General features: G+C 51.9%; 1 protein-coding gene and 1 long non-coding RNA gene across 5 annotated transcripts in view; one reads left to right on the top strand and one right to left on the bottom strand.

The window, feature by feature from the left end:
- The window catches only part of PTPRF (protein tyrosine phosphatase receptor type F), an 86,073-nt gene extending 79,057 nt beyond the window's left edge, over positions 1–7,016 (bottom strand). For 3 of the 4 annotated variants that reach the window (XM_032630539.1, XM_032630530.1, XM_032630549.1), the window contains exon 1: positions 6,851–7,015. The gene's annotated coding sequence lies outside the window, so the exon portion shown is untranslated. Of the gene's footprint in view, positions 1–6,850 lie in introns of all 4 variants that reach the window. The other variant, XM_032630521.1, reaches the window with a different exon arrangement.
- A 1,322-nt stretch (positions 7,017–8,338) lies between these two features.
- On the top strand, positions 8,339–16,158 carry LOC116753076. Its single transcript, XR_004349680.1, has 3 exons — positions 8,339–9,052; positions 11,064–11,180; positions 16,117–16,158. It is a non-coding gene; the product is annotated as an uncharacterized LOC116753076 (long non-coding RNA).
- Positions 16,159–24,903: the final 8,745 nt, after the last annotated feature.

Here is a 24,903-nt window from a genome sequence, read left to right as displayed (position 1 = left end):
ATATAGCCGTGAACAACACAGACCAAGTCCCTGACGTCAGCAGAAAAACTTGTGTCCAAACTCCTCAGCACCACCCTCCAGCACGGCAGTCGGCGCCACCCACCTCTGCAGCCCAACCTGGCCACGCTCCCTCTCACCAGCCAGCCAGCCAGCCGGCCTGCCCGAAAACTTCCTCTTCTGGTCCTCAAATGTGCCATCCTCATGCAGTCTCTCAGCCTTGCCCGGGCCCTATGCCACTGCCTGGACCGCACTCCTCACCTCTTCTAGCCAGTGACCCCTCGGATCTCAGAGCCAACAGCATTTTCCAGGATGTCCTGGACTACACGCCTGGACCTTGCCTTGGAGTGGTGACCACGACGTGATTGATATGATCTAGTTATTTACACAACTGCCGAGTGGCCGCTGAGTCACAACCGTAAGCTCAGCGCGTGCCGGCTCACCTCCGTGTCCCCAGCACCCAGCAGAGCGCCGGCACACAGTAGGTGCTCCATCAAGGTGTGCTGACTGAGCAGACGAACGCGCAAATGAGCTCGCAGAAAACAGCCCAGCCTGGGGGGACCGCGCCACACCCGCGCAGCCTTCAAAGAAGCTTCACACGCAATATTTATTTTTGCCTCTCTGCTGCTCTATAATCTTTAAAATGAAGGTGTGCCACCGGACGCCTCCTCCGCTGGCACACGCAGGGCGACAGAGCCCGGCACCTTCCTTCCAGGACAATTACTGAGCTCCCACCAGCGTGGGCCCCGTCCTGAGTCGGGGCAGGGGTCGGACACACCCACACCCTCTCACCTGGCACCTGGGAACCAGCCTCGCTTGAGACCGACCGCGTCTGCAACACAGGGGAGGTCCTCGTGCCTGAGCATGGCCCGGACAGGCCTGGCCAACCCACGACCACCCGCGCTGACCCTGCAGCCCACACCCTCCCCGGCCTCCATCACCCCTCCCCCCACAGCTCACAACCCAGGCCTCAGGATGGCCGCTGGCTTCCGCCTCCCAGCCCCCCAGCTTCTCCGCAAAGTTCCCTGTGGCCTCCCCACTCCCAGCACACAGGCTGCCGGGCGGGTCTGGCCAGACAAACCAGCTTCCGTGTCCCAAACTCAAAGGCCCGTTTGTCCGGCGACGCCTGCCGGGGCCTCACAGGGCCAGATGTGAGGCTGTCAGCTCTACCGTTGCTCAGGGACCCTGGGGCAGAGGGGCAGAGTCTGAGGTAGAGAAGGGGGAGGGTCCCCCAAGCCAGTTGCCCTCCTGCCACGCCTGAGGCCACACCAGGAGCACTGGGCTTGGCACCTGGACCCAAGCTGAGCAGAAGCCACACCTGGATAGAGGGATGTGCCCCAGATGGCCTGGAGGTGGGTCAGGGAACAGACATAATAGGCACAGAACCCTGCACCTGGAAAGACCCTACAGCACAAAGAGGATTCTAGAAGAGCCAGATCAGCACCTGGAACCACCAGTGTCCCAAATAACCCAGGAGGGCAATCAGAACCACCTGTCAGAGTCACCAGCAGCAGCTCCCAGAAGCACCCCAGACACAGCAACAATCAGGGCTGCCGGGTGTGCCCAGGAGACCAACCAGAAAGCTACTCATGAACGGCCTGACCGGTACCGGACCCAAGTTAGGAATCACTGCTTGGCACCCACAAAGGCCTCATAAGGGGTGAGGTTGGCAGCCATGACCAAGATCAGGTAAGCAGGCCTTGGCACCAAGCCGGAGCTGGCCCCTGGCAGGGCTCTCCATCATTTGCCAAGCCTGGAACCTGGCCTGACAGCGGGACGAGGAGTAAGCTGAAATCTAGAGGAGCACGGACGCCCCTCTAGAGCAGCCCCCAGGCAGCCCTGGTAGCTGCACCAGAACAGTCCCCAGAAACAGCTAAAACACTGCCGAGGAGCCCAAACCATTGTTCTCAGATCTGGAGGTTGCGGACACAGAGTCTGGGTGCATCCGGACCTCAGAGGCAGACACCCCACTAGAGGGCCCAGGGCCCAGGGTGGGTAGGGGGGGACAGGGAACCCAACACAACAAAGCTGCTCCTTCTCAGAATCCCCTTCCACCCACTCCCAATGCGGGGTCTCTTCCCCAGGGCTTCATCCTCTAGTCTTCTCACACCAGCCCACCTGAAGGTCAAATACACCTGAGCAACACACACAATCCCAGCGATGACATGAGGGCTGAGGGCTGGGCACTTAGGTTAGGTTAGCCAGCTAACCAAGCTCAGAATCGCAGCTACTTGAGGTGAGCAGGTGTCCAAACCTTAGCAATGTCTAGTTTTGAAAGCCGCTCCCACTGAGATTCTGATGGGGATGGGTTTGCACCTCGCTCTTTGAGGATTATTACAATAACAACGGCTAACACTGAGACGGCAGTGCCTATCAGATGCCAGGCCCTATTCTAAGAACCTTCTGCACATTAACTTCAGTCCTCACAACAACCCTGTGAGACACGGAATTCTGTTATACCCACCTGACAAGTGGGAAAACTGATTTAGAGATGTTAAGCCTCTTGCTTCAGGTCACGCTGCTATTAAGCGGCGTTGAACCCAGCGGTCTGAAACTAGAGTCTGCGCTCCTCACCACTGAGGCTGTCTTCTCTTGAACACAGCTCTACACCCTCTCGTATAACTCTCCATCCTTCCTCTGGCGCAGACCTCTCTCCCCAACTCCAGATCCTCACACACAACCACCTCCTAAAAGTCCCCCACCCGACCCTCAAATGCTCCAAGCATCTCAAAAATAACATGTCCAACCCTGAGCTCATTCATTATCTGTGCCCCAAATCTACCTCTCATCCTCAAGTCCCCGGCTCAGTAAAGGCCTCACCCACTCACTCCCAGGAACCTGGACCCCTTCCTCTTCCTCACCCCCACATCCAATAAATCATCCTGCCCTAATAAATGTGCCTTCTAAATGGCTCCATGCTACCAAGCCACAATTCTCTCTCACCTGACTTACTTGTACCCTTCTCCTCACTGGGTATCCTGTCTCCATTTACTTCCCGTAGCCACAGAATCCTCTTCCAGAAGCATGAATCTGATCATAGCACGTTCCACACCACACACACACACACACACACACACACACACACACACACACACACACACACCCCCTCAAGCTTTAATTCTTTGATATCTCCCTTTTGTGTTCTCACAGTAAAGTTACAGTAACTTAACAGGGCAACAGAGATCCTCTGTGATTTGCCGTATCTCTGAACATGCCACTAGTGATAAGATCTCTGAGTGTTTAGTCATACTGCCTAGAGTGCCCTTTCTTCAATTGGAAAACTCCTATTCATCCCTCAAAACGCAATTCAGATAGCCCGTTTTCTTGGTCTTCTTTGAGACTCATCTCTCCTTGACCTCTGAACTCTCCCCTGCCTCGTGGTGAACTCCCCCAATCTTGTAACCTCAGCTCAGAATTGCGGCTGCTTTAGGTGAGCTGTTGCTGAGCTCAACCTCAGCAGCTCCTAAGGGGTGGGCTGCCTCTTCTACACAGTTGTTAGTTCCACAGGAAGCACGGCAGCCTGGCTGAAAGTGCCTAGACCAAAGTCTGGCACACACTCGGCAATCAATAAGAGGTTACTGAATTGCTCTGCCTTCCCATGATGCAATCTGTTCCCTCCGGGACCATAAGCTCCTCAAGGGCAGGGCCCTGGCTGCAAGCTTGGCCCAAGAACACGGCAGTGTCAGTCACATGGGAAGCGACCGCCACTGCTGCTGATACACTGCCACACAGTCCCCTTAGATTCTCACGACAGCCTTGGGAACTGGCCAGGGTTGGATTACCTCTCCCATTTTACGGGGGGTGAAACTGAGACTCAGGGAGGAAGGGATCTCCTCAAGTTCTCAAACTGGAAAATGAAGGGGCTGTAGTATGTGTCACAGCCTCTGTAGGAAGAGGTCTGGGCCCCATCTCCCTCTGACTAAGGGCCCTCAGTACTGGACTCCTACAGTTAGGACTGATGGGAGAAAGAGTGGAGGGAGCGCAGACAGCCAAGGCCAGCATTTTGCTACACATCAGTAACAATTCCCAAGAAAAGTAGCGAGTCTACTCTTACAGCAACCGCCCCACCCCCCCACCCCAACCGGTTCACCAGCACCCAAATCCAGCCTCCTCTCCTAGAAGCCCTGGACACCACACCCACCCTCACTACATGCACAAGGTTGACAGGAGAGGAGGCCAGGAGCTGCAGGCGGAAGGAGGGAGGAAGGAATTGTATGAAAACAACTTCCTTGTTAAAGGAAATAAAAAAGGGAAGAGGAAGAGCAAGTGGAAAAGAACACAGAACTACAGAGACATTTCAAATGTCTCTGAGCAAGCAAAAATGTGCGAGAAAGTGTGTGCACACGATTCCCTGGTGGCACAGTGGTTAAGAATCCGCCTGCCAATGCAGGGGACATGAGTTTGAGCCCTGGTCCGGGACGATCCCACATGCCGTGGAGCAACTAAGCCCGTGCGCCACAACTACTGAGCCCGTGCGCCACAGCTACTGAAGCCCGCGCGCCACAGCTACTGAAGCCCGCACGCCTAGAACCCGTGCTCCACAACAAGAGAAGCCACCACAAGGAGAAGCCCACGCACCGCAACGAAGAGTAGCCCCCACTCGCCACAACTAGAGAAAGCCCGCGCACAGCAACGAAGACCCAACGCAGCCAAAAATAAATAAATAAACGTATTAAAAAAAAAAAGAAAAGAATGCATGAGACTGCAAGTGTGCACGCACCCTCCCTGGACTGTGCATAGGGGTGCAGTGAGAGCACACGCAAGCACACAGACCGGTAAATGGGTGTGCAAGCACAGCAGATTTCTGAGCTCTGGCTGCCATGCAGGCCCAAGTGTGCAAGTGTGAGGGCACTCAGGAGACAAGTGGATGTGGAGTGGGGGTGAGGGGTGGGAGGGTGAGCTGAGTGTGGAAATGAGAGGGCTGTGAGTGTGTGGCCTGGGCCTGGGGCTGCGGATGTGGAAGGCTGCGCCTGGGGAGGTACACCTGCTTCTTCTTGAAGCCCTGGGCTCATTCATATAATCAGTGAAAAACGGGGATTTTCCTGCCTCCTGAAGCAGGTGCTGATAAGGAGCCAAGCATAGAATTTCCCGAGATTTTCTGACAGAACCCTGCTCTGGATCCCAATGGATCCCTCATGCCTCTCAAAGGATCCCTTAGCAGATCTCCTTCCTTCTCAGGGGATCCCTCACCATTGAGGATCCCCCTGGAAGCATCAGCCGTTGATCCTTCTCCAGGCCTCACACCCCAACGCACTTCTCGGGATTCTCTGGCCAGATCCCGCACCAGGTCACTCTGGATCCCTGCCCCCATCTGCTCAGGAGCCGAAGTGGAGCCTTCATCACCAGCACGCAGCAGTCCATCCTCCCAGGCCTGCCCCGCTGCCCCCAGGGGAATCCAGAGGACGACCACCTCCTCCCTCCCCTCCTGCCAGCAGCCTCCCTTCCTTTTCACAGCTCAGACAGGTACCAGGCTCCCACCCACCAACCTGCTCCAACTCGGGGCCCTGCACTGGGGGTGGGGGGGTGTTGGAAACGGAAGAAAAACTAGCCCCTCCCCCACCCTGGGTGGAAGAACCAGAGGGGCAGCATTCCAGAGAAACGGTGAGGAGGCCAGCCAGCAGAGGGGCGGCAGAGACTCCAGTCAGTGGGAGACAGAGACACCAAGAGACCAACGAGAGACACGACAGAGACCCGGGAAGGGAGGCCCAGGGATGGGGGAGGGAGCACAGAGAGACCTGGGAAGAGAGAAAAGACACCCGGGGAGAGCACAGAGAGACCCGGGGAGAGAACACAGAGACCTGGCAAAGAGCACAGAGAGCCGGGAGAAAGAACACAGAGACCCAGGGAGAGAGAACAGGGAGACCCCGAGAGAGTCGCAGCCAGCTGAGAGACTCCGGGATTACTGGGGCGGGGGGGGGGGGGGGGGGGTGGTGGGGATAAGGCTGGGAGGCCGTGACACAGGGAGACAGAGATACAGAGACGTGGAAGGGCACAGAGACACACCGACACACGGAGGGAAACGGAGAAAGAAGCTGAGACAGGATCGTGGGCCAGCGATGAGGACCGCGGCACACACCAGGACGGGACGGGACGCGGGGCGGCGACTGAGTGAACTTTCCGGAGCGGGTCCGAGTGGACACGTCCTCACGGGACAGATCGCTCCAGGGCCTTCGGGTCGTGGCACCCGGGTGGGGGCGGGGACAGCCCAGCCCGGCCCCTCCCTCCCCAGCCCACGCCGGCGACCCCGCGGGGTGGGGATTCCAAACTCACGCCCCGCGCACCCCGGGACCGCACGTGCGCCCGAGCAGCGAGCGAGACGGGGGCGCGGCGGCTGCGGATCCCCCGCCGGCTGGGAGGGGGCGCCTGTGAGGCGGGGGCGCGGCCTGGACCCGCCCGGAGCTGGGGTGGCTGAGGGAGGTCGAGGGCCGCCCCCGGAGCGCGTCCGCGCCGGTAGTAGGGGGAGACGAGGCGGGACCCAGGAAGGGAAGCACGGATGCAAAAGGGAAACTTTGCGCTGGGTGGGGGGGCGCGGGCTGCGGCTCAGGTGCGGCGGGAGGGAGGGGGAAAGGGGTAGGAAGGGAAAGGCGGCGAGGGGCGGCGGGGAGCTAGCCAGCCGGCGGCGGGGTGGGGGGGGCGCGTCTGCCGCGGGGTAACGCGGGGAGGAGCCGCCGGGCTTGGGGGGAGGCTTAGCCGAGGCTGCGGGCGCGGCAGGTGGGGGCGCGGCCCGGCCTAATCGGCACCCCCAGCCCCCCGGGACCGCCCCCAGCTCCGTTCGGCGGACGCGGAGAGAGGGCGGGGGAGTGGGAAAGGACGGATGCGGAGGGGACTGGAAGGGGGCCCGGGGGTCACTCACCGCCTATCCAGGGGCCGTCGGTCCGCATGTCCCCCCCAAGCCGCTGGGGCCGCTGCTCCCGCTCCTCTTCTGCCGCCGCCGCCGCCACCGAATCCTACTCCCGCCACAGCCACCCGAGCTGGAGCCGGAGCCGGAGCCGGAGCCGCCGCCTCTGCCGCCGCCGCCGCCACCGCTCCCGTCGCTCCCGCGCCAGCTCCAGCCGCGCGCCCGCGCCCGCGCCCCTGCCCCTGCCGTGCGCGTCCCCGGCGCCGCCCCTCCCCTCGTGCACTCTCGCTCGTAGAGCTGCTGAGACGCGTAGGCCCGACGAGGCCTCAACCCAACCCCGAGCCTAAACCGACGCGGGCTCCAGTACCGAGCCGGAACCCCAAAATGAGCATGGACAGACCCAAACTCCCATACGAAGTCCGGATCCAGTTAGAGGCTCCCTATCCAAATATGAACCTGATACTACTCTAGGATCCCATTCCCTCGATGTGAACCTGATACTGAGACCAGACCCACCCCCAAACTCAATAGTAAGTCCAAACCCCTAAATGTGCCCCGAAATTGGCTCAAGTAATAATTTCAATCCGAACCCCTATATTGACCTCAAATACCAATTCTGACTCTAAACCCCTTTATCACCTCTACTTGATAGTGACCCCATCACCAACCCTGGTCCTTAAATGGACCCCAGTACCAACGCTGAGCCCTGATCCCTGTATGAACCGTAAAGTCCAATGGCTCCCTTCTTATGGACCCCAGCACTCTTTTCTGAACCCCAAGCCTTACATAAACCTCTAATACTGCAGTCCTAATCCCAGGTCAACACCAACACCCTTTCTGAACTGGGATTGAGTCACCAGAAAAGGACCCTAATACAAATACCTCAAACCTCATCCATATGGGGGCCCATTTAAGACCCTACATTGACTCACCTCTAATGGTAATCTTGGAACCCAAGATTTATGAGAATGGCTTTGCAGAAACTCCACACAAATCCACTCAATCCCCATACTCACTCTCTACTTCTCTGACCCGATGTCAACCCCAGAGCCTGGCCAACACCTCAATATCTACACCAATTCCAACTGTGAACCTGAGTCACGTTGTGAGTTGGCCCCTGAGTTCAGGACTTGATAATGTCCCCCAAGCCTGATATAAACCTCAGTACTGAGTTTCTGACTCCTCATATCAAACTCAGATGCTGACCCTATAAATTTCTGGGCTAAACCAATAACTTACCTGAAGATTTATTCCAAGTCCTAACTCAGGAACTTGGTGAGCTCCAAACCAAGAGCCACACCTTGGCACCAAAGCCTCTGGCCCCAGACGTATCGTCCAGTCTGTGCCACACCAGCTGTCTCCTGCCTGCCCCCCTCATGAAAGACGGGGTGCCTACCCCTACTGCTCTAGGTAAGATGAGGACCCCTATGGGATCTCTGATCTATGGAGTCTCTGTGATACCACTGTGAGTCTGGAGGTTAGGTGAGAAAGTTTGGGAATTGTTGAGGCATCTGGACTTGGGGATCATAGTGTAATGTGCAGGGGAGGGGTAGAGATGGGGGCCTAGGGATCTGGGCTGAGGGGTCAAGTTCTGGTTATCACCTAATTCACTGCCTGCATTTGCCCTGGACTTGGATTTAGAAACGGTGCGTGTGCGCCCCCTGGTGCGTGAGAAGGGGATGGGACTGGCTCCAGTGATTCTGGGCAAACAATTAGATCCGGATTCCGGATGACAAACGGATCAAAAATGAACATTCCTAGTCCGTGGTTTTTTTATCCATTGGTAATTTTGGTGTACTGTGGAGGAGGCATTGCAAGTTTTGTGCATCTTTAGACGTTTTGGCCCGTTTTTCAGTATTGGAGTGGGTTTAGGCTTTCGGGGGGTGGGATTCTTCTAAATTTAAAAAAGTATGCTTTTTGGCCAGTGATACCTGCTCATTGCTGACTCGTGAAAACAGTTCCTCTTGGCTTCAATGGCCTACACTCTCCTCCCTGGCTACCGTTTCTCAACCTCTTTAACCATCTCCTGCTCCTCCCGAGGTCTATCCTAGGCCGTCCCTTCTTCCCCTCTGCCTCCTGTCCCTTGGACCATCTCTACCACCACCAACCAAATGCTGATGACTTCCAAATCTCTGTCTCCAGCGTGGGCCTTTCTTCTGAGCTCAGGACCCATATATCCAAGAGTCTTCTCTAGATCACTCCCCGGATGTTCGTCAGGTAAACTGAATTCACCCTCTCTCCTGCCCCAGATCTGCTGGCCTCCAGCAGTCCCATCTCAGGCAGCAACACCTCATTCACTCAGTCACTGGGCCAGAAACAGGGCATCTTCCCTCCTGCGCCCTCATCTAATGCAGCCTGCAAATCTTGAAATGTAAAAAGGGACTAGAGATCGTCCCAGAGGGAGATGGGCAGGAGTCGGGGATGGAGCGAGAAAGAGGGGGGGAGGGGAAGAGATGGGAGAGAGACAGAGGCAGAGAGCTTCTGACTTTTGGGTTTTGGTTCACACAAAATCAAGTTGGTCATAAAGTCTCTCACACATAAGTCATAAAAAACGCCCCTTAAGACTTACTCTGTGTTGAGTAGTGTCAGTACCCTGGAACCAATGGTACCTATTTAGAACCATCACTTCCTCCAGGGAGCCACCTCTAACCCCTGGCTGAGTTGAGGGCTTGCCTGCCCAAACTCTAAACACTGGGTGTCACCACCATCAGTATCTGTGTCTGTCCCCCCAGGCCCCACACCTTATAGGTTGTGGGTTCCTTGAGGGCAGGGCAGGAGGGATGAGCCTGCCTTGTCCACTGCCATATCCCAGGGCCAGTACTGGGCCCTGATACACCAAAGGTGCTCAGTACATATTTGTTAAAGGAATAAAAAGATAGCTTTTCCTCTTCTGTGCTCAGGGACCATCAGACATAAGTGACCAGGTGGGGAAAGCTTCCTGACCAAGCCTCAGAGCTCATCCACACCTGGGGCTTCTGTTGGCCTGGCATGCCCTGAGAGGGGCTTGTGGTGTTTGCTGACCTGTGTGCCTGCAGCCTGGGCCTCAGTGGGTCTGCAGCTCTGGCAGCCTAGTTCCCTCTGTCCAGCACTGCCTAATCTGTGACCTAAATACTTGGAAGGCCCGTGGGCTAGGGGCCTTACACTCCTATAGCTGAAGTCAGCAGACCCACTCACTGCTGGGCCAACCAGCCTCCTGCTTCAACCCTCACAGGGACAGAGGGTTCTCAGAATCTCAAGCCATTGGTCTCTAACCCCCTGCTCACCCACCTTTCAGTACCACGTGTGGTCAGGTGTTTGCTGAGGTGGGGCGTGCGATTGGCTGCAAGCAGGCTGCCCAGATCTCAGCATGCCCAGCACCTGGAACTGGACACAAGGCCGAAGTAAAGGGACCAGAGGCCCAGGCCCTAGGGCCACACAGACAAGAGCCTCAGGTGGCTGGGCCTGTGAATGCCTGAGAGCCGTGGAAAGAGAGGAGCCACGGCTCTGTCCAGACGGCCAAACTCTGAGCTCGGGGTCCATGTGGACTCGACCCGCTGCTCTGCTCCTGGGCCTAGCGGGGAGGGAGGGCCTTGTGCTCATCTGTGAAGGCCGAGTGCTACCACATGGTAGATCTGTGTCTGTTGGGCTCCAGCCCCAGGGGGCAGGGTGAGGGGAGAGCCAGATGTCAGCTCCCACTCACTGTTTACCCTGTGTCCAGGTCCCAGGCCCACTGGACACTGCTCAAACTCATGACGTAAATACAACCCTTAGTCATCTCTTAGTTGGTCTAAATCAAATTAAATTCAGCTTGAGTCCCTGGCCCAGCAGATCTGTGAGAATTCCATATCACTCACAGCTCTCCTTCACCTCCCCTCCAATGGTCCAAGAACGCCAGGGGCTTGCACAGCCCCAAATTTGCTCAGTCTGTGCTCCTCTTTGCAGAGAAAGGCTGAGGTCTATTTCAGGCCGGCGCTGCCATTGCAGACATCAGTCGTCCCTGCTGTGGGCCTCCCACTATTTGTCCCCCACCTTCAGGGCCACTCCCCCATCCCTGGCTCTTTATGGGGGTCTCTCCGTAGACCCTCAAAGTTGCAGCCCTTAGACCTTGGCGTTTGCAGTCACACACAGCCATTTTCCTGGGGGGAGAGGGGTGCATGCCAGGGTGGGACGGGGAATGCCCGTCCTCCTGCCCGTCTCTTCCATGATGGAGAATCAACTCCCTAAGACGCGGTGATGTTCTCCCTCTCAGCCCGTCAGAAAGAACTCAGACGCCAGCACCGCAAAACAGTCTGTGTACCATCTCAGGTGTGGAGTGGGAGGAAAAAGGCCCAGACCCTAGAATGCTAATGCCTTTCACTCCTTCCTGGTGAGTCACTATGTGGGGGGCGGGGGGTGTGAATGAGATAGGAGTTAATGTCTCAATAGAACACTCTGCCTATGACTTCCCCTCAAGCTTCTCTGAGAAAACAGAGGCTAACGGGGAGGACATCTCCATCCCCCACTATCAAATCCACAAATCCACCCCATCTACTCCTTCCTCTCTCTCTCCCTCCTGAGATGTGCCCTGCCACGGCAGGGGCTGACCCCACCTGCCTCCTCTTTACTGTACCATTCCCATCGACTTGCAGTCATGCTCGAGTCTCTCCCATCCTAAAAAGTCCCCTCCCTGGACCCCACCGGCCTGTCCAGAGTGGGAGAGATGGAGCGTTTCTCTGTTCTCCTTCACAGCAAACCCAAGAGCTGTTGACACAGGGAGCCTCCCCCGTCCCGTCCCCTGTACACACTCAGTCCACTATGACACAGCTTTCGGGACCAACACCCCTCTGAAATTGCTCTTGACATGATGACTATTCACCTCCCTTTTGCCCAATCCAACGACCTTGCCTGTTTGCAGCTTAGTGGACCTCTCAGTGGCCTTTGCTACTTCAGTCCCTTCAGTGTCAGCACACACAGACCAGCTCCTGACCTCCTTGTCGAATCCCCATCTGCAGGCCACTGGGTCACCTGTTCACACCATCACCTGCTGGGCCTCGTCCCGTCCCTCACTGCACCACCTGCTCAGGTGACCTCAAGATGAGATAACTGTTGGGTCTCCTCAGACCTCTCCACCGTGGACCTCTCTGTGTTCTCCTAATGCATCTGCTCTCTCCTTCCATTGCTTTTCTTCTTGTCCCACCTGGATTTCAAGGCTTAACATTTTGATAACACTCTCGTCAATACCCCGAGCCCCTCTGCCTCTCTGCCTTTTGATCATATCTGTCTGGCAAGCCCCCAGCGCCGGATGAGCCCTCCTGTCTGCATTCTTGTGCTGTGCTCAAACAGCCAAGGAACTCCACAGGTCAGAGTGATGTTCCCATAAATCATAGCTGCTGACTGCATATGGGCCCTCGACATATTTCTCCCGTCAGCTTGGAACCCCTTCTCTGCAGTGGCTGTTTTCAACCTTCGCCGTTTTCTCTTTAAGCCTCCAACCAGCCCATTTCCTCCTTGCTGGCAGATGTGACCTCGACTGCTCCTTTACAGGATTAAAGCCACAGACAGAAACCTGCGCACCCCCGCCCCCACCACCCAGTTTCCTACTAACTCAGTCACACATCTCCCTACACCTGCCCCCTCTTCTGCTGCCTCAGAGGAAGTACCCCTCCTCCTATCTCAGGCCAGGGCTGCTGCCCATCCTTGACTCCCTAGCCCCTGCGGCTTCTCTATCCATTATCCTCTCCCTCTCTGAGCTCTCCTTCCCACCAACCTGCCCCTGCAACCTTAACCCTGGCTCCCTCCCCCACTGTTGGCCGTTGGGCACTCCTGTCCACTCCAACATTCAGTCTTATATTGCTTTCATCTTCCACAACTTCCCCCAAACATGATATTTGAGCTAGGACCTCCATGTCTCAAAACTGGATGGGCATCTTTCCCAGTATTCATCTTATTAGACCTCCTGATTATTCAACTCCTAAAACATTAGCTTCTTTGACTCCCTTGACACCGTACCCTCCTGGTTTGTCTCTTAACTCCTTGGTCTCCTTCTCAGTCTTCTTTGCAGGGTCACGCTCCTCCCTTAAATGCTGGTGTTCCTCAAGCCCATTCCTAGGCCTTTCCCCCTCTCACTGTGGACCCTCCCTGGTGATCTTATCCATGCTATAGCTTCAGTTACCGTTCATCTGCTGCTGATTCACACCTTTATGTCTCCAGCCTGGAGAACTTCCTGTCTAAGCTCCAGACCAGCGGGAGCCTAGCCAATGGCTTCATCATCTCCACCTCCATTTCTCAGAGGACCTCAACCGCAACACATCTGAGACCTAACTCGTGGTCCTCATTCTCTCACCTTCCCAGCGTTCTCTTTCTCAGTGGATGGTACCATTGTCCATCTAACAGGCAAGCCAGAATCTTAGGAACCATCACCAAATCCTGTTAATTTTACCTCCAAAGCATCTCTCTAATCTCCTGTTACCTCTTACCTGGATTCCTACAGCGGCTCCTAATTGATCCTACTGTGTCTGCCCCGTCCTTATCCAGTCTTATCACGTCACTCACTCCCCTTTCAAAACCTTCTAATGACTTCCCATTGCTCCTGGGATAAAAAGCCAACCCATTAACAAGTACTAAACGCCCTCCCCTTGCCTCCAGCACCAGTCCAGCATCAGGCTCCCCGCTCCCCACTGCTCAGTGCCCTCCAGCTGCACTGGCTTCCTTTCAATTCCTCAAACACACATATGTGACCCCACCCATCCCAACCACCAGGCCTTTGCACATTCTTTCTAGAAGACTTTTCTACTCCATCACTTCACTTTTTAATTCACTCTTCACTTTTCGCTCAAGCATCATTTCCTTGGGGCAACCTTCCCTGATGTCGGTCAGGGTTGTTTGTTACACATTCTTACTGTGTCCTGTTTCTTCCATATATAATTATATTACATACATATCTCTCTGAGCCCCTCACCCTGTGTGGGAGGTGGGTGGAGTCCATGGGGGTTCCAGGCCATGTGGGCATTGGGATTCATAAGCGTCGTGGGGGACTTCCCTGGTGGTCCAGTGGCTAAGGCTCTGTGCTCCCAAGGCAGGGGACCCGGGTTTGATCCCTGGTCAGGGAACTAGATACGACATGCCATAACTAAGAGTTCGCATGCCACAACTAAAGATCCCGCATGCCGCAAAGAAGATCCCGCACGTGGCAACTAAGGTCCCACGTGCCGCATCTAAGACCCGGTGCAGCCAAATAAATAAATAAATATAAAAAAAGTAAGTGTAGTGGGGGCTTCTGACCAGGGGCTTGGAGCTGCACAGGTGTATATCATGGACACCTCCATGTTTCCAGGGGCTCCCCACAAGCTGCCAATGACACTGGATGTCCCAGGCTGAACTGGCCCCAGTCAGGACAGACCAGTTGCGGGGCAGGCCAGCATTTGGAGACATACAGACCTGGTCTGAATTATACCTGTGGCACTTACTAGCTATCTGGTCTTGGGCAAATTACTTCTCTGCCTAAGCCTCACTTTCCTCTTCTGTAAAAAGGGGATACTACTTACTTTGCAGCGTTGTAAAACTGACATAAAATTGTGTTTGTAAAGAGCTTCATCTGCGCGTCACATCACAGGTTCTTGAAAATAGAAGGTATTTGATGATTATTAGAATTAGCATAATCAAGCCTCTAAAAGCATCGGTTTGGAGGACCATTTAAAAGCTAATCCCACTGGGTCCCATATCCTGGTAATCCTCAGCTACTGTCTGAATGAGAGCCAGCTTCATCATTCATCAACCTCCTTCTGCACTTCGTCCCCCCCTCATCCAACTTTTCACTGCTCCCTCCCCAGCCTTTCCCTGTAGCCCTCTGTATACCCTCAGCCTCTTCAGAAGTCCTTCCTCCAATTCCTGCCTCACTGAGGACCCAGCAACTATCTCCAGGGAAGCTGCCATTCTCCACAAGTGCAGAGTAAAGAGGCGGGGGCAGAGCCTTCCCTCTCACAAAAGCCACTCCCAGATCATATTCCTTCAGCCTCTCAGAAAAATTCCTGCTCATTTAAGGTTCACGCCATCTGGCTCTTGAAATTCATTGATTCAACCAAGATTTATTGAGTGCTTTTTCCTCTTTCTCTACTCTACCTTCTTTCTGAAAGGGCTTGGGTGACATTAAAAACATGTAATATAAGATGCTTGGTACATAGTAGGACTCTCTTATACTTGTGAATAAATGAATACATTTAAAAATGTTACATAGGGCTTCCCTGGTGGCGCAGTGGTTGAGAGTCTGCCTGCCGATGCAGCGGACGCGGGTTCGTGCCCCTGTCCGGGAAGATCCCACATGCCGCGGAGCGGCTGGGCCCGTGAACCATGGCCGCTGAGCCTGCGCGTCTGGAGCCTGTGCTCCGCAACAGGAGAGGCCACGACAGTGAGAGGCCCGCATACTGCAAAAAAACAAAACAAAACAAAAAGTTACATAGAAGTTCCCCTCTCCCCAATCCCCCCTTCAGAGGTTTCATCTAACATAAACAGACAAGTAGAAGGTTCAGTCTTAGACCTCCCTTGAGTTGTTCCATTAGAAGCTGGTGCACCGTTTTAAATGTTCTTCTAGGCTCTGCAGGGGATCACATCTCATAATGCTAGTAGTCACCACCTGGAGCCTGGGATGTAGATAACTCAAGAACACTTTGCTTCCTCCCCTTGAACCTCAACAAAGAGGTGGGAGGTGGAGCAAGCCCCCTGCCCCTTCACCACGGCACCGTTACATGAGGCTGAGTTGCCATATGTGACCTGCTCTAATGCAGGGAAGGGCAGCTTAAAAGAATTACAATTACAGCTGGGTAATAACTAGGAGTTTCCCTGAGACCAGAGAGAAAAGTATCTCAGGAATCAAATGCTGGACTTCCCTGGCCATCCACTGGTTAAGAAAACTCCGTGCTTCCACTGCAGTGGATGGGGGTTCTATCCCTGGTCCAGGAACTAAGATCCCGCATGCCGCGTGGCACAGCCCCCCCCCCCAAAAAAAAAGGAAAAAGAAAAAAAAATCAAATGCTAACTTCACTCTCCTGCCCTCCTTTACACAGGTTTTCTCTAAACTGCATCCTTCATCAGCTCTCCCTTGCAGCTGAGAAAATCCCTTCCTTCCCCACCAGGATGGGGGTGTAACTCCCTGGATCTCTTCCCTTCCCCCATTCAGTTCCCCAAGATAACTCCTGAGTCATATCTGCAGACTTCATCAAGTTGATCAGTAATGCTCAAATTGATACCTCCTCCCAAAGATTATTCTTGTGGGGAAGGGCTTTGGCATTCTAATTCCCATTCTTTAAGGTGGGTTTCTTTTCTTCAAGGGCCCTGGTCCAGGAAGATCCCACATGCCACAAAGCAACTCAGCCCATGCACCACAACTACTGAGCCTGCGCTCTAGAACCCACGTGCCACAGCTACTGAAGCCCGTGCGCCTAGAGCCTGTGCTCCGCAACAAGAGAAGCCACTGCAATGATAAGTCCGTGCACCACAACGAAGAGTAGCCCCCACTCGCCACAACTAGGGAGAAGCCCGTGCACAGCAATGAAGACCCAACACAGCCCCAAAAATAAATAAAATGAAAATATTCTTTTCAATATTCATTATCCGTACTGGTTTCCTTACATACTGAAGTTGCTAAACAAATACATTCATACCCATAGCTCAAAGATTTTACTTCTTAGGTCTAGTACATTCTGAAACCATATTGAGAAAGGAAATAATTCCTAAACAGCCTCATAATTAGCATCGTGTCTTCCCTTTGCCCTGGGAATCAGTAAATCCGATTATTGTGGCAAGGCTAGAATGTCTGTGCCTTTCTTGATCCCCATTGGGATTTGTTTGAATAAGAATATGGTCATAGTCCCTTTAATGATTTCTCAGTGATTTTCACAGGCGAGAATTTGATGGCTTGATTTTAGGATGCCTCAATTATATTCTTGCCAAGAGCTAATATCAATCTGGGGAAAGAGAAGGGGGTTGGCCTATTCTCCCAGTTAAATAAAATTGAAGTATATGAAGAGGCTGGAAAAAAAGAAGAAACCCAAAACAAGGACAGTAAACAAGACAGTGTGATATTGGCATAAGGATAGACCTACAAATCAATGGAACAGACTTGAGAGCCCAGAAATTAACCCTTACATTTATGGTCAATTGATTTTGACAAAGGTGCCAAGATAATTCGATGGGGGAAAGGATTGTCTTTTCAACAAATGGTTCTAGGACAATTGGATACCCACATGCAAAAATATGAATTTAGACTCTTGTCTGATGCCATATGCAAAAACTAACTCAAAATGGGTCATAGACCTAAATGTAAGAGCTAAAACTATAAAACTGTTAGAAGAAAACATAGGAGTAAATCTTCAGGATTTGGGGTTAGGAAGAGTTTTTAGATATGACACTAAAACACAAGCAATATAAGAAAAAATAATAAATTGGGCTTCACAAAAATTAAAAACTTTTCAATTCAGAAAACACCATTAAGAAAGTGAAAACATGGGCTTCCCTGGTGGCGTAGTGGTTAAGAATCTGTCTGCCAATGCAGGGGACACGGGTTCGAGCCCTGGTCCTGGAAGATCCCACATGCCACGGAGCACCTAAGCCAGTGAGCCACAACTACTGAAGCCCGCACGCCTAGAATCCATGCTCCACAATGAGAAGCCTCCGCACAGCAAAGAAGAGTAGCCCCCGCTCTCTGCGACTAGAGAAAGCCCATGCGCAGCAATGAAGAACCAACGTAGCTAAAAATAAAAAAGATTAAAAAAAAAAAGTGAAAACAAGTCACAGACTAGGAGAAAATATTTGTAAATCTCATGCCCGATAAGAGAAATTGTATCTAGAAAACGTAAAGAACTCTTAAAACTCAATAATAAGACAAATAACTCAATTTAAAAATGGGCAAGGGGGCTTCCCTGGTGGCGCAGTGGTTAAGAATCCGCTTGCTGATGCAGGGGACACAGGTGTGATTCCTGGTTCGGGAAGATCCCACATGTCGTGGAGCAACTAAGCACGTGTGCAACAACTACTGAGCCTGCACTCTAGAGCCTGCGAGCCACAACTACTGAAGCCTGCACGCCTAGAGCCCGTGCTCTGCAACAAGAGAAGCCACCGCAGTGAGAAGCCCACACGTCGCAACAAAGAGTAGCCCCCGCTCGCCACAACTAGAGAAAGCCCGTGCACAGCAATGAAGACCCAGCGCACCCAAAAATAAATAAAATAAAAAATTTTTTTAAATGGGCAAAGAATTGAACAGACATTTCACCAAAGAAGGCATATGAATGGCCAATAAGCACATAAAAAGATGCTCATCATTCGTTGTTAGAGAAATGCAAATTAAAACCACAATGAGATAGCACTACACATCAACTACAATGGCTGTGAACAAAAACACAGTCAAGGGCTTCCCTGGTGGCGCAGTGGTTGAGAGTCCGCCTGCCGATGCAGGGGACACGGGTTCGTGCCCTGGTCCGGGAGGATCCCACATGCCGCGGAGCGGCTGGGCCCGTGACCCATGGCCGCTGGGCCTGCGCGTCCGGAGCCTGTGCCCCGCAGCGGGAGAGGCCACAGCAGTGAGAGGCCCGCGTACCGCAAAAAAAAAAAAAAAACACAGTCAAGTAACAAGTGTTGATGAGGATGTGGAGAAACTAGAGTCTTCACACATTACTTGTGGGAACATGAAATAGTGCAGCACTTGGGAAAACAGTTTGAGATTCTTTTTTTTTTTTTTTTTTTTTTAGAGAAGATGATGGGGGTAGGAGTTTATTAATTAATTAATTAATTTTTGCTGTGTTGGGTCTTCGTTTCTGTGCGAGGGCTTTCTCTAGTTGTGGCTAGCGGGGGTCACACTTCATTGCGGTGTGCGGGCCTCTCACTATCGCGGCCTCTCTTGTTGCCGAGCACAGGCTCCAGACGCGCAGGCTCAGTAATTGTGGCTCACGGGGCTAGTTGCTCCGGGCCTAGTTGCTCCGCGGCATGTGGGAGCCTCCCAGACCAGGGCTCGAACCCGTGTCCCCTGCATTAGCAGGCAGATGCTCAACCACTGCGCCACCAGGGAAGCCCCAGTTTGAGATTCTTAACACAAATTTACCATGGACCCAACAATTTCACTTCAGGGTAACAGCCCTAGAGAAATGAAAACATATGTCCACAGAACATATATGTGAAAGTTCATAGCAGCAGTATTCACAATAGCCAAAAAGTAGAAACAACCCAAATGTTTATCAACTGGTGAGTGGATAAACAGAATGTAGTCTACCTGCACAGTAGAATACTACTTGGCAATAAAAAGGAATAAAGTACTAATAGATTCTACAGATGAACTTCAAAAACATTATACTCAGTGAAAGAAGCCAAAGATCACATATTATATGAATCCATGTATATAAAAAGTCCAGAAGAAACAAGCCTACAGAAACAGAGAGTAGATTAGTGGTTGCCGGTGGGAATGTGGAGTGACTAGAAATGAGCGCAAGGATTCTTTTCGAGGTGATGGGAATGTTTTGTGGCCCTAGTTGCACAATTCTGTAAATTTACTAAGAAGCATTTAACGCTACACACACACACACACACACACACACACACACAGTGAAGAAAGAGAAAAATTATAGCTGGGTAATAACTGGGATTTTCCCTGAGACCAGAGAGAAAAGTATCTCAAGAATCAAATGAGGGTTTCACTCTCCTACCCTCCTTTATACAGGTTTTCTCTGAACTGCATCCTTCGTCAACTCCCCCTTGCAACACAGAAAATCCCTTACTTCCCCACTGGGATGGGGGTCTAACTCCCTAGATCCCTTCCCTTCCCCCATTCAGTTCCCCAGGATAACTTGTAAGTCATGTCTGCAGCCTTCAGCAAGTTGATCAGTAATGCTCAAGTTGGCACCTCCTCCCAAAGATTATTCTTGTGGGGAAGGGTGTTGACATGCTACATCCCATCCCATACAAGACAACAAGGTAGGAAAAAAATAATGGAACTGAGGGTGATGCTAGTATCCAAGGGTACATAAGGTAGAGGTGGGCTCTAAATTTGGCTGTGCTTTCTGACAGCCAAAGGGGAAAAGGAAACAAAACAAGACTAACTGTTAAGAGCAGCTTTGCCTCTTCAGTTCCTTAGACCTGAGAAAACTTTTTCCTAGTGAGCGGGCAATATAGGAACCAGTCAACATCCTGTGGAGTCTTCTTTGACAGTTTCCTAGAACATCCCTCATTGTCATTGGTGGAATTAGGCTAGAGTTGTGCTGCCCAATGTGGTAGCCAGAGTTGCACGTGGCCATTGAAATTAAAATTAAGTAGAATTAGAAATTTCATTTCTCCGTTACCCGAGCCACATCCCAAGTGCCCAGGAGCCACCTGGGCTGGTGGCTACCATGTTGGACGGTGCATCTATAGAGCATTTCCATCCCTGCAGAAAGTTCTACTGGGTGGTGCTAGGCTAGAGAGTTTAGTAAAAACAAATAAAAGTTTAGAGTTCAATAGAGAACAAACGTATGGACACCAAGGGGGGAAAGGCGGGGGTGGGATGAATTGGGAGATTGGGATTGACATATATACACTACTGATACTATGTATAAAATAGACAACTAATGAGAACCTACTGTATAGCTCAGGGAACTCTACTCAGTGCTCTGCGGTGACCTAAATGGGAAGGAAATCCAAAAAAGAGGGGATATACATATACGTATAGCTGATTCACTTTGCTGTACAGTAGAAACCAACACAACATTGTAAAGCAACTGTACTCCAATAAAAATTAATTTAAAAAAGAGTTTGGAGTTCAGAATGTGGGTGAAAGAGTGATTCTGTCCCAACCTTGGCATGGATGGAACTCTTCAATCTGCTTTCATAACATCACACATTGAGAACAGGGGGAAAAAGATGGGTTGGGGATAAGAGTGGAAATTTTATTTAAAAAAAATAGGAACCAGCTTAACATAGATATGTTTTGACTTTTTCTAACTTTTGAATGGGGAGTGGTGGGATAAACTCGGCCCCCCAGGGTCACTCTCCTTTGGGGAACAACATTTGGTTAGTTTAGCTGTTCGGCTAACGACCGGGCTTCTGTTTCACAAAGCACCCCTTGGCTGGCTTCTCTTTGCTGAGCGGTATGTTCAGGCTGACAGGATTTTGATATACAGGGCAGGGAAGGGAGGTCAGGCTGGAATGTGGATGGATGGGGGTAGAAGGGGTGAGTGTGGGTTCTGCCGAGAGGACAGGTGCTAAAGGAGTGAGGACCCAAGGGGATCTTGCTGTGTGTGAATGAAGAGAAAGGTCACGCACCTTTCTCTTCAGTGCTCCAAGAAACTTTTGGTCACATGGGAGTTGGGTTTGTATTTGGGGAGATTTCATGGTGTGCAGAGACCAACTTCCTGTCTGGCAGAAGGTGGCAGAAGCAGTGGCTTTGGGAGATCCAGTCACGTGGGGGTTAAAGGCTGGGTCTCGACCGGGATTCTTTTACCCGATGGGTGGTTCTTACCTGCATCTTGGATTAAATCATTCTTCTCAAACTCCAGACTCCAACCTCACTCTGACTGCCAAGCTTGCAGATTTATGGCACCAAGAAATGAAGATTGATCAGGCCTGAGCTGTAATGAAGTTTGGAATCCCATCTCAAAGTCAGGGGGAAATTGTGGAAACCACTCTGAGATAGAAATGACAACTGTGGTGGCACAAGGTCCTCTCTGGGCCCATATATGCCTTCCTGAAGCATGAGACATATAAAGGCCTGAGTGACCAAAAGGGCGTGTGGCCGTGTGACTCCTGACCAAAGAGACAAGAGCTCTTTGTACATAACAACACGCAGGCCAGGTGCCAAGAGGAGATTGCAATGGTGGTAGGAAGTCTTTCTTTCTTGATATTCTCCCAACCAACGGCCCCCACCTGCACCCCACTCCTACTCATCTGGAGTAAAACCACAGAACTGAACCACTGACAGCTTGAACCAGAGCTCAAGGAGGCAGGTTCCTGCACCGGGGAAGGAAAGACAAGACACAAACGGGTGAAGCCAGAGAAGAGAGAGACAGGGTTCAGGAGAGGGTTTTCTTCCTCCCAGTGTCAAGAGGGTGGTGGTTTGGGGTGCGCTGAGAGCCTGCACGAAAAGGCCCTTGCCGACTGTGCCGCTATTAGGGTCCAGCCATTCTTGAAAGTTCTCTGGATACACTGTACAGATTGGAAGAAAAACTCAAGTCGGAAGTCAACAACGATTTTAGTGCTTTAGGTATGTGCCCTTTCTAATAGTACAGTCGTTTACAGTAAGCTCTACTTCTCCCTCGCTTCCACGTTTACAGAGTCGTGTTGAGTAGTGTCGGTGAAAACCACCCAGAAGTATCGACCGAGGCTGGCAACCTCACCATGCTACTGTTCATCCCAAGTTCCCCACTGCGGTATCCTAGGAACCAACGGTAAGGAATGTACTGAGGAAAAAAGGGCATCCAGCAATGGAAGGAAGAAGAAGAGAGACCCGGGGTGGGGCCAGCGGCGGGGCAGGGGCGGGGGAGCGAGAGGTTACAGTCACACCTGGCTCCGGAGTGGCTGGAGGGTGTAATTGTTGAGCACTGATGGTTCAACCAGGCAGCCCCAGACAACGTCTAGGGGAGGCAGCCGTGCAGGGAGCTGTGTGCACATGTATGATCTGAGCACGTCTGGAGCGACAGATGCAAACAGTGTCACTAAGGAAGCGCGTGATGATCCACTGCCATTCTCCAAGGCTAGGGCCAAAAGAAATGAGGAAGCATTGGTATGTGATGGGAATCACGAATCCTGTATATTTCAAGTTATTAGTGGTTTCACCAACATACGTAATTGTCCCAGGGATATAGGATACCTTTTTTTTTTTTTTTTTGTGGTACGTGGGCCTCTCACTGTTGTGGCCTCTCCCGTTGCGGAGCACAGGCTCCGGATGCACAGGCTCAGCGGCCATGGCTCACGGGCCCAGCCGCTCCGCGGCATGTGGGATCCTCCCGGACCAGGGCACGAACCCGTGTCCCCTGCATCGGCAGGCGGACTCTCAACCACTGCGCCACTAGGGAAGCCCCCTAGGATACCTTTTATTTTGTTTAGATGGAGAGGGAGAATCCAGGAGCTCACACTAGGTCCCTCCTGTGAAAAAAGCTCTTCATCCATCCAGGGCAGGGATCTGGGTGGGGGTCAGGAGCTGCTGGAGCTCTGGGTCCCGGCTACACCTGAGGGGAATGACTGCAGATAGTGTCGGGGCCTCACTGGGGCTTCTGTGAGGTGGACTCAGGTTCAGATCTCCATTTGCCCCCAGCCCCACACACTCCCACTCTAACCAGTGGACCTACTGGTATCAGGAGCTCTGGGAATCAATGTTAGGTCAGTGCCGATGCCCAGCGATCTCTAAAATATCTGGGGTAGCCACAGGCCCTGAAAGAGGGCAGGGTACTCAGAACCCCAGGGATCAGCTACTCTGTGCTCCTGGATGACCCTGCTGACCCACCTGACCGGCCTCCCTCACCACTCCTCCTTGGAAGGTACATTAGTCAGGATTCTTTCCATTGCACATGGCAGAGAAAGTACAATGCATTGGTCTGTGTGACTGAAAAGTCCAGGGTGTGGAAGAAAAAGTTTAAATTCTGCATTGTGTTTTTAATGTGAGTTGGCTATAATTAGTACTTGTTTTTCTTACATAATTTCTGCAAGGGGGAAAAAGCTTACAAATTGTTTTTCCAAATGACAAGAAACTCTACCATGCTTACACTGCTGGTTGGTTTAAATAAAACAAAAGCACTGAAGTCATACTCAGCAGGTTAAACATTACAAGGTTGATGGAAAGTTCAATTTCCTATAACAAACTTACAATGAGTAAGTACAATTTCCTACAATAAACAAGCATCATAGTCTCAAGGTGAAGGGTTATAAAACAATAAACGATTGTAGTTAGAATCGAATTTTATAGGAGAACTTCTTGCATACAAACTAGTCAGTATCACCATGACAAGATATAAAATAAGAATAAATGTAATTTGAAATAAGATCTTAACTCCATATGGTTAATATTCTCTCTCCCTCCCTCCCTCTCCCCCCCTCTCTTTCTCTCTATGTATTCCTTGTACCTTTCAACTTACTCCTAATCTTTGCCACACAAAAATTATATCCAGCCCAATGCTTTGCCTTCTCAAAAGCCCTCATGGCAATAACTTCTCATTCTCTCAAGATTCCTTATTTGTTGTTTCAACTACATTTCTAAACATACATGAAATAAGAGATTGGGGGCTTATAATATTTTATTTCCTCAAAGGATTGATACTCAGACATGGTTGGGTCCAGGGGCTCAAATATGGTCATCAAAGTGCTCTCTTTCTCTGTCTCTGTCTGTGTCTCTCTTCATCTCTCATCTCTACTTGATCTCTGGTTCAGCTGACTTGTTGGCTTCATTCTCTTCTACTGTAGAATTTTTCCTCCATGGGGACAGTGAAATGGCCACAGGTGGCTCCAGCTTGAACTCTCAGAAAAGGAGGGAGCATTTTCTTGATGGAGCTGACAGAAAACTCTCAGGGAAGTGTCAGGTTGGCCAACTTGGCTATGTGCCCATCCCTGAACTAATCACTAAGGCTAGTGAAATGGAATGATCTGCAGGCCTGTGTCACATACCCATCTCTGGGCTCTGGGACTGGGGACTGAGTGGGGCTCAGTGCCACCTAAACCACATGGAATTAGAGGGGGGATGGTTCCCTACAGGAAAGTATGCCAGGCAGACAGACAACCTTGGTCTAGGAAAGAAGATGGAAGATGATGTAATATTGGGTCTATGGGAATAATAAAACTGTGACACTGCTCATCAAAGCCCACCTGGCAGTGAGGCCCAAGACCCCATTAACAGACTACAGAGTTTTTAATGCTGAAGTGGATCACCAAGAATACATTTAAGGAGTATGAGTACGGTGTACCCTTCCTGGCATGGGTTGCTACCTGCCTCATTTTCCAGTACCGAATTGGGTATGAAGAGGTAAGCTGGATGGAAGCTCCAGGGGCCTGTAATTCCAGCATTGTCATCTGCTGTGAAGGTGCAGCTGCTACATTGCAAAGGTCATGTTCTCAGGTCGCTGAGACCATCTTTAATGAGGGAGTGCAGGCCATTTGGAATGGCAAAGGGG

This window comes from Phocoena sinus, chromosome 1 (genome assembly GCF_008692025.1).
Source record: "Phocoena sinus isolate mPhoSin1 chromosome 1, mPhoSin1.pri, whole genome shotgun sequence".
Taxonomy (NCBI): domain Eukaryota; kingdom Metazoa; phylum Chordata; class Mammalia; order Artiodactyla; family Phocoenidae; genus Phocoena; species Phocoena sinus.
This window is presented reverse-complemented; position numbering and strand designations above follow the sequence as displayed.